This window comes from Peromyscus leucopus, chromosome 12, assembly GCF_004664715.2.
Source record: "Peromyscus leucopus breed LL Stock chromosome 12, UCI_PerLeu_2.1, whole genome shotgun sequence".
NCBI classification, from domain to species: domain Eukaryota; kingdom Metazoa; phylum Chordata; class Mammalia; order Rodentia; family Cricetidae; genus Peromyscus; species Peromyscus leucopus.
This window is the reverse complement of record NC_051073.1, coordinates 460,849-470,263: the sequence shown is the minus strand read 5'-3', so window position 1 is coordinate 470,263 and position 9,415 is coordinate 460,849. Positions and strand designations below refer to the sequence as shown.

The following is a 9,415-nucleotide window of genomic DNA, read 5'->3' as shown; positions in this document are numbered from 1 at the left end:
CAAGGAGCTAACTTTCCTTCTCTCCATCAAGATCCAGTATCGAGTGAACATCTCCTTTCTGTCCTGGTGGCTTCGCGTTCTCTTCTTCTGCTAATCTTCTATGTGAAATGAAAGTGAGACTTTCCTTCTCAACACCACTGTAGGTTCCCCAGACAGAGCGCATACAAGCTGTGTGGAGTTGGCTGGAACCTGAGCATCTCACACTCCACCTGAAGAATTCATAGTGGACAATGCCTGTGTTCTCTGCCAGCGGGAGCAGACATTCGCCCAGGTGATCAGGGCCAGCATCTTTCAAAGAAGCTTTTCTTGGGGGCTGGAGAGATGGCTCAGTGGTTAAGAGTACTAGCTGCTTTTGCAGATGATCTGGTTTAATTCTCAGAACCCACATGGCGGCTCACAACTAGTTCCAGGGTATCCAGTGCCCTCTTCCGGCCTCTATGGGCACTAAACTCACACAGTGAGTAGATATACGTGCATATAGAACATGCATACATGCAAAAAAATGTTTTAAAAGGTTATTTTCTGTCTCGAAAAACCAAAAAAAAAAAAAAAAAAAGGTTCTTTTAGAAACTCAGGGCTGGATCTGAGGTTGAGAGCACTGGCTGCTCTTCCAGAAGTCCTAAATTCATTTCCCAGCAACCATGTGGTGGCTCACAACCATTTATAATGTGTTCCAGTGCTCTCTTCTGGCATGCAGGCATACATGCAGGCAGAAACTATATACAGAATAAATAAATAAATCTTAAAAAAAAAAAAAACCTCAAAGACCCTCTAGCTTAAGTATCAGCCCTTGATCATTCTCCATTTTCAGCTCTTGATGACCCTCTCTACTCTGCTGAGGCCAGACAGTAGAAAATTAAACTTGAACGGAGCCAATTTGTAAAACTCAAATTGTGGTTAAAAAAAGGAGGGGGGAGAATAGCATCAAAAAAAAAAAAAAAAAAAAAAAAGAAAGAAACCTATTTCCTAAACTTCCTTGCCTGTCCCAGGTGAGAGACTTTCCCCTCTAGCTGGTTCGAATGTCAGCCAGTCCTTCCAACCTTTCACACCAGGGACTGGTAAGTTCTGGTCCCACTGCCTATTTTTATAAATAAGGTTTTGTTGAAATTTGTTTACTTTCTACCCATAGTATTCCTGCACAACCACAATCTGAGTCACCAGAGACCCCAGAGAGGGAGGAAAGAGAGATGAGTTAGCTTTCAGACAATCCCAGTCAGATAAGTGTAGCATGCTCAAGGCACTTCATTAATAACCACTCAAACCTGTAAATGACCCAAGAATGTGTTAGCAATTGAACAGAGACGTTGTATACATTCATACCACGGAGAGAAAACAGGCCTAGTGCACAGACCCCAGGCAGGTATAGAGCACAAAGGGAAGTCTGGGTCCAGCAAGGTTCTGGCAGCCTTTACCCCCACTTTTGTAGATGTTTTTTAAATAAATGAGTTCCTTCCTTTCCTTTAGTGCTGCCACCAAAGCGTCTCTCCAGATAGAAGCCGAGTTTTCTTCCACAGCCCACTGACTCTTTAGGATATGAGAAAGGAGCCCTCCAAGTCTCTGAGGACTCAGGAGGCTCCTTCAAGGTTGCTCTGTGCCTATCTTGTCTTGTGCATTCTCTTCCAAGCCTGTCCCAGTTCACAACACAGAAGGGCCTCCACCTTTAGAGATCTTAAAAATTGTCATGAGCAATGTATTGCACGTCCATGACACCAAGCCCTTAGGAAGTGGAGTCAGGAAGCTTGGACTTCGAGGTCATCCTGGGCTACATAGTGAATCTGAAACCAACCTGAGCTACATGAGACCTTTATTTTAAAAAATCAAAAGAAGAAAGGTTTGTTTTGGCTCACTGTTACATAGCTTGGAAGGCACCATGGCTAAAGGGCCTGGTCTTTGGAGGTGGAAGGTTGAAGCATGACTGGTTTCAGTCACACCTCAGACTTCTTGCATTTCACTTACCTGGAAAACCAGCACCATGTGGATAACACCAAGTTCTGCTGCCAGCTCGAGATATAGCCTGACACCCCCTGGGCCAAAGTGCAGCAGCCTCTGGGTGCCTGGACAGATGAAACATAAAAAGCATTCCCTAGGCAGTGTCCAGCCATAGTCAAGGTGCTGTGTTTGAGCTAGGTTCCCTTTGGGCTCTTCTTGGTAACTCTCCTTTTAGCTTAGTTTGTGTTTTTATACCCTGGAGTCTTCAGTTTATGGGATCTTGCTCTAAAGGCACCTTTGATACTGACCCAGTGTGGAGTGAAGCCTTCTCTTTGGTGGCACTTACCTCTTTTACAATTGCAGTCACCTTGCTTAATCCACCTGTATGCAACTTTAAACACTCTTCTGTCCCCTTCTTTGCTAAACTACACATTCTTCATATCTTTCCATTCTACTTTTTGATCAGACTCTTCACTGTAAACTTTACTATAGGTAGCTAGCAGTAACCATGCCATAGCCTGAGGTTGTGCTGTCTTGAAATGTCTTTCACCAAATAAATTAGCCCATTGCTTTGAAATTCAGCCTCATTCTGTTCTCAAGGCATGGACAAAACATAGACAATTTCCTTGCCAGCCTGTCACATTGACTTGCAACCCATTTCCTAGTACAGTTTGTGAAGGTTGGTACTGATCGACAACCTGACAGGATCTACCATCACTTGGGAGATAAATCTCTGAGCATGTTTGTGAGGGAGTTTCTAGAATGGGGTGATTGGAGTGGAAAGAACCGCCTTAACTGTGGGTGACCCCATTCTATGGGCTGTGGTCCTGGGCTGAATAAAAAGGAGAAAGCTAGCAGAGCATCGGTATTCATCTTCTCTGCTTCCCCACTGCAGATACAATGTGACCAGCTGCCTCACACTCCTGCCACTGTCCCTTCCCTGCTACCTTGGTCTGCGCCCTCAAACTGTGAGCCAGAAAAAAGCCGTCCTTAGGCTGCTTCTCATTGGATACTTAGTCACAGAAAAGTCACTAATCAAATCCGTGTTCCCCTCTGAAACTTCACAAGCCTGGCACCCACTGCCTGCCCCTTTCCCAGCATTCAGATACCAGTCTTCCCGATCCTAGTTTCACAGCCTCCTGAAACATGTGATCAGATGGGAATCAGTGTTCAAACAGGAGTCGGTAGGAGGCACTTCACATTCGACCTATAACAGGAATGTATCAGATATACCCATTTATACAGCATCTACACACAACACAAAGAAATAGCAAAGTGGAGAAACGGTTCCACGTGAGTGGCCGTGTCTCCATGGAGGAGGTCACATCTGCTATCCTGTGTCATCCATGCATCTTGCCACCACACCCTGGCCCACCTGAGTCAGCTCCAGCCAGGCCTGGCAAGTGTGGCCGTGACTTATCACTAATCTCCCTGAGAAGCCGGCTCACCATCCATTCATCTTTAAAAGCCCTAGGGTGACTCACGAGGCTCGGTACAAGGGAACTGATGAGGCAACATATTTGCCTTCTACAGACTGTAGAAGCAGTGATGAGCAACTCAGGCTATGATTACAGGGATAAAGCAGACCTCCACCACAGTGCCAGAACTGCCACAAGACAACGGGCTTTAGGTCATGTTACACAGATCTCTGCCAACCCCTTTCTAAAGATTTCAGTCATTGTCCAGTCATTGACCAGAAATTACTCTTTCAGATCACAGTGAGAGAGTCAATTCCCACATGTGCATAGTTGAAGACAGAATTCATTGTCCCTAAAGCTACATGGCTATACCCCCTGCCGCCTGCCTCTCTGCCTGCCTCTCTCTCTCTCTCTCTCTCTCTCTCTCTCTCTCTCTCTCTCTCTCTCTCTCTCTCTCTCTCTCGTGTGTGTGTGTGTGCGTGTGTGCGTGTGTGTGTGTGTGTGTGTGTGTGTGTGTGTGTGTGTGTGTGTGTGTGTGTGATGTGTCAAAGGACAACTTGTTGGATTCAGTTCTCTCCTCCATCTTGTAGGTCCTGGGGATCAAATTCAGATTATTGGCCTTGGTGGTACCTTTACCCACTGAGCCACCTTTTGGTCTCCACCTTACTGTTTTGTTGTTGCTCTTCTGTTCTGTTTTTGAGACAGACTCTTTCACTAGGACTTTCACTCGCTGATTTGATTAGGCTGGCCAGCCAATGACCCTCGTGTGTCCTTCTCTTCAGAGCTGGGGTGTTGGGGATAGAACTCAGGTCCTCGAGCTTACACAGCAAGCACCCTACTGACTGAGCCACCTGCCCATCCCTAGAGTCACTATTTTATTTCAGTTTATGGCTCTCTTGCCATGGCTATAGCTGAGGTGCGTCTCCCCTTCAGACGGTGAATGCACTTGGGATACCTCCTTCCCTGGGCAGATGACATGCCCCACGAGACTTTCCCTTCCCTTCTTCTTGTTCCATTTGTAACCCTATCCCCAAAAGAGGTTGCTTATGAGGTAGGGAATAAAAAAAAAGGGAGGTGAGGCTTGGCTACCACTGGCTGGTGGAAACTGCTGTCCCTGTCAATCTGGATATACCCTTGGTCTTAGCTTGTTGGAGCTCCTGTCTCAACAGACCTCAAACTGGGTGACTTCAGCTAACAGAATTTCATTGCTGGGCTTCAAATAACAGAATTTTAGGGACTCCTGGAAGCACTCTATTTTTGTTCTTGCTCCCAGCTTCTGAAACACCAATATACCATGGTGTTTTGTAGTCCATGGCTTCATCACTCCTATCTCTGGCATGGTCTTCATATAGTCTAGTCCTCTCTGGACCTCTGGATTTCTATGTGACCTTCTCTATTCTTAAAAGGACATTCTCCTTGAAAGTAGGATTCATCAGGTTCAGTGTGACCTCATCTGACTTTGATTTGTATCTGTAAAGACTTGGTTTGCAAATACCCACTGCCTGGTACTAGGCTTATGACTTGAACATGACTACTGGGGGACACAATTCAACCATTGCACAAACAGAGGGCAGAGCAGGGACAGGCTGACAGGTCTGCATGGGGTCTTAAATTAGGGTAGAAGGAGAACACCACCGCTGAAACAACCTGCTCACAGGTGCGGCACATCAGACCCTGAAATGATGTCTCTGAGAAGGACAATGTTTGCAATCCTGGCACTCTGACCTCTTGAAGGGAATGTAGGTTATGCTCTTTCTTGAGAGTAGCTGGGTGTAGAGTTTGCATCACATTGGTCACAGGAGATGTGGAAGATGGGTAGCAAGTGGGCTCCTCTCTAGATCTGCCTGTGGGGCACAGAACTGATGTGATGAGGCATGATGCCCTGAGCAAGCCTTGCTAGAGGGCAGATGTGACTGTGCAGTGTATTTCTACTGTGCAGCAGGCCTCTGGACACAGGGCAACCACCCCTGATGTTGGGGCAGGAACTTGTCTTTGTGGACATAATTCAGTGAACAGGGGAAAAGGCATCACTTTCATGGGACAGATCCTCAATAGCAACTTAGCTGGCAGCCTTCCCAGCCACAAGTGGCTTTCAGTGTCTTCCACGGTAGGTGGGCTACAGGGGCTGTGATGAATGGAGAAGACCCAAGTAGAAGCACACTGGACCACCTAGGCCTGCAGTCCACTTTGGGAGCCTTACAGTCAGAGCCCAGATGGAAAACCTGACTCTAAGGAACTCCAGTTATGAAGGGATAGGCCCAAACACTTGGCTGGGTTTTCCCTCAAGTTTTGTTTGTTGCCATCCAGGTGTAAACAAACCGGCAGTAAGGACTAAAGTCTCAATTAGGAATCCTCTTTTTAAAACAAGAAAAATGATTAGGTTAAATTAAGATTCAGATGTCAGTTCACACTTAGAAAATGAACAAGGCAGCCGGGCGGTGGTGGCACACGCCTTTAATCCCAGCACTCGGAGGCAGAGCCAGGCGGATCTCTGTGAGTTCAAGGCCAGCCTGGGCTACCAAGTGAGTTCCAGGAAAGGCGCAAAGCTATACAGAGAAACCCTGTCTCGAAAAAAAAGAAAATGAACAAGGCACCGGAGGTAATCAGACTTTAGGAATTCCGGTCCTCCTTCTGTGCTGTAGATGGCAATCTGGCTCTTAACTCTAACAAAATATTGATGTCCCCTCTACCTGAGACACTCTATAGCTTGCAGAAGCTCCAAGCACTTCCAGATGCCAGGCCAATAGGGCTTCAAGCTTCTGTTCCTTCCTTGTAGGCAGAGGCTCCACTTCTAATAGGGAGTGTCACTGCAGTGCCCTGTGGGTATCAGAGGCTGTGTAGGGAAGCTTGGAGGCCTGGCTAGGCAAGGTGTGCTGAGCACCTTTTTTCAGCCTTTACTGGCCACCCACTCCAGAGAACCAGTGACCAGAGCCAGGGCTCCATCCAGTCCCTCTTTTCCTGGCCCAAAATCTTTCAGGGCATTTTGAAAGGCCCGGTTCTGGATGCCTTGGTTTTTTGTCACTTGTAAGACGGGAGTGTAATCCTAGCCCTCTGCACTGGTACCCAGTGGAAGGATGGGTGTAATTGGGCCACCTGAAGACCCTGTCAACATAGCAGGGCTGCGCCCAAGGTTAGACTCCAAGAATGCCAGCCTAGCTGTTGATGCTGGCATGAGAAGCAGCCAGAGCCAGGGAGCCAAAGGCCACACTGCCCTGCTCTCAGCCTACCCATCCTTCTGATTACCCTGCTTTCCTTGGCCCCCTGTGTCACCTGTCTGTCGCCTGTCCTTCCATGACCAGATCCTGGGTAGGCTGTTGAGCAGAAAGAGAATGGGCTTTCCCTATACACTTCATACTGAAGCTTGGCCTTTGTGAGCATGCCATTTAACACCCTGCCACAAAAGAGAATTCGGCAGCATCCCAAATCTCTTCCTTATGACCCAGGATCTTGTTACTCTGTACATTTATTCCTCCATCCATCACCACTCATCCATCATTGACTCATCAGCCATCCATCACCTACCCACCCATCTTCCATGAGTATATCGTTAGCCTAATTGCCTGTAGGTCTCATAGACAAGTACCGAACACTGCAGTGCTCATCTCTAGAGCGTGGGTCTTTCCATGGGGCCCCAGCGACTGCTGAAGCAAGAAAGAGCAGTGCGCCTCATGGGGTCCACGCACCACCTTCACCCTCTGCTCCCAGCTTGCACTCCAGTAGCCTGTGCCTCAGAGAGGGCTCAGCAGCAAAGCATGGGGACACTCCGAAAGGAGCCCTCAGAGACTTCTTGCCCCAGGCACAGATGATCAGCCGCCCTGTGTCAGTCTCCACAAGACTTCCCTGCAGCCACTGAAGATCAATAACACTCTACATTTTTCTCATTTCAATAAAGATACACAGAGTACTTTTGGAGAGGAAGCCAAGAAACAACACCCTTAAGCCAGCCCTTCAGGGACATTCTTGGCTGCCTGGCTCTGGTTGTTTTTCACAGGGAAGGGGAGCAGGGCAGCCCTGGGTGGTGCTGCCTTGACAGTTTACCTGTGACTCAGGCCCCAAGAATGCCAACCGCCTACCTCCTTCCTCCTGTAGAACCCACAGCCCCTGACCCGGTGACAGAGAGGACTGTGGTTAAGTGCTTGAAGAGAAGACAGATATGGAAGAGCAGACTGGGAAGAGGTGGATCCTATGGAAGAGTGGAGCCCACTCATCAGAGGTAGGGACAAGATGAGAAACTGAGATCAGAGGAGCCACGCTTCTTGAAGCCCTGTGTAACTGTGCAAGAAAGGAAGAGAAGCCCATAGGCTTCTAGTGGCTTCATGGACCCTGGATTGTATCCCAAAGGTTAAGCTTGGCCTCTGAATTCCAAATTCACCCTCAGACACTCCCAGCTTTGATGCAACCAATGGCTTAGGAGGAGTCACTTGGCTTGCCCTGTCAGGACGTCCCCAGTGTCATAGCTGGGAACTCGCAGTGTGTCACGGGAATCTGCGATTTACAAATTCTAATTCTCAGCATAGCTTTCCAAAGCAAGTCTGCCAGTTTTCTCTTTTATTCTGAGGTTCGCCGGGTCATTGTGCCAGCCTGACTGAGAAGAGGACGCTCCCGGGAGATGAATGAGGAACCACCTCCTCCTGCTGTTCAAGTACAGGGGCCTGGTGCGCAAAGAGAAGAAAAGTAAAAGACGAAAATGGCTAAATTCAAGGTCCGTCCAGCCACTGCTTCTGACTGCAGAGACATCCTGCGGCTGATCAAGGAACTGGCTAAATATGAATATGTGGAAGATCAAGTAATGTTAACTGAGAAAGATCTCCTGGAGGATGGCTTCGGACAGCACCCCTGCTACCACTGCCTGGTTGCAGAAGTGCCTCAAGAGCCTGGACCCCTGACGGACACAGCATTGTTGGTTTCGCCATGTACTATTTTACCTATGACCCATGAACTGGCAACTTACTGTATCTTGAAGACTTCTTTGTGATGAGTGATTACAGAGGCTTTGGTATAGGATTAGAACTTTTGAAGAATCTAAGCCGGGTTGCCATGAAGTGTCGCTGCAGCAGTATGCACTTCTTGGTAGCAGAATGGAATGAACCGTCTATCAACGTCTACAAACAAAGAGGTGCTTCTGACCTGTGCAGTGAAGACGGATGGAGGCCCTTCAAGACTGACAAAGAGTACCTGCTAAAAATGGCAGCAGAGGAGTGAGGAGTGCTGGTGTAGACGATGGCAACCTCCATTATACTTTAGAATAAATTCTCAACTTATCTTGCTTTCTATCTCATTTGTAGTGAAATAATAGCATGAGCACCCATTCCAAAGCTTTATTACCAGTGGCATTGTTGCATGTTTGAAATGCAGTCCGTTTAAAATGGCAGTCATGTATGTGGTTTGGAGGCAGAATTCTTGAACATCTTTTGATAAACAACAAGGTGGTGTGATCTTACTATATATGAAAAACAAAACTTCATTCTTGTGAGTCATTTAAATGTGTACAATGTACACATTGGTACTTAGAGTTTCTGTTTTGATTCTTTTTTTAATAAACTGCTCTTTGACTTAATTTTTCAGCATAAGCATTTTTACTAGTCCCGTCTTACTCATTTTTCTTGTAACCAAAATAATATATAAAATCAAAATACCCCTTCAAAAAAATTTCTAATTCTCATAGACAGACAAGGCAAGTGTGCAACTCAGAAGGTCTAGCAATGCTCACGGTGTAGGGAGTTGTGTTCTTCCTGCCTAGGCCCTTCCCTGACCCAAGAGCCTGTAACTTTGGGCAAGGCCCTCCACCTCCCTGGATCTCATTTATTTAGTATTAAGCGGTGATGATAATAACACACCTTCTCTTCTCTCTGAGGAATGTCAGTGAAGGCTTTGGCTCCAGGAGAAAGGCGCCAAGCTGCTGCAAGCTGTTATTAGATGTAATTGGGCTTGCAGCCGGGGAATCTTCAAAGTGACTGGACTCAGTTTACTTCAGCTGCTTTCCTTCTCCCCTCTGTTGTCCCTCTCCACCCCTCACATCCTCCTCCTCCTTCTCCCACCCCTCACATCCGCTTTCTCTCACACTTAAT

General features: G+C 47.2%; 1 pseudogene; it reads left to right on the top strand.

Annotated features, from left to right (window-relative positions):
* Positions 1-7,693: 7,693 nt before the first annotated feature.
* Positions 7,694-8,863, top strand: LOC114685665 (annotated as a pseudogene).
* Positions 8,864-9,415: the final 552 nt, after the last annotated feature.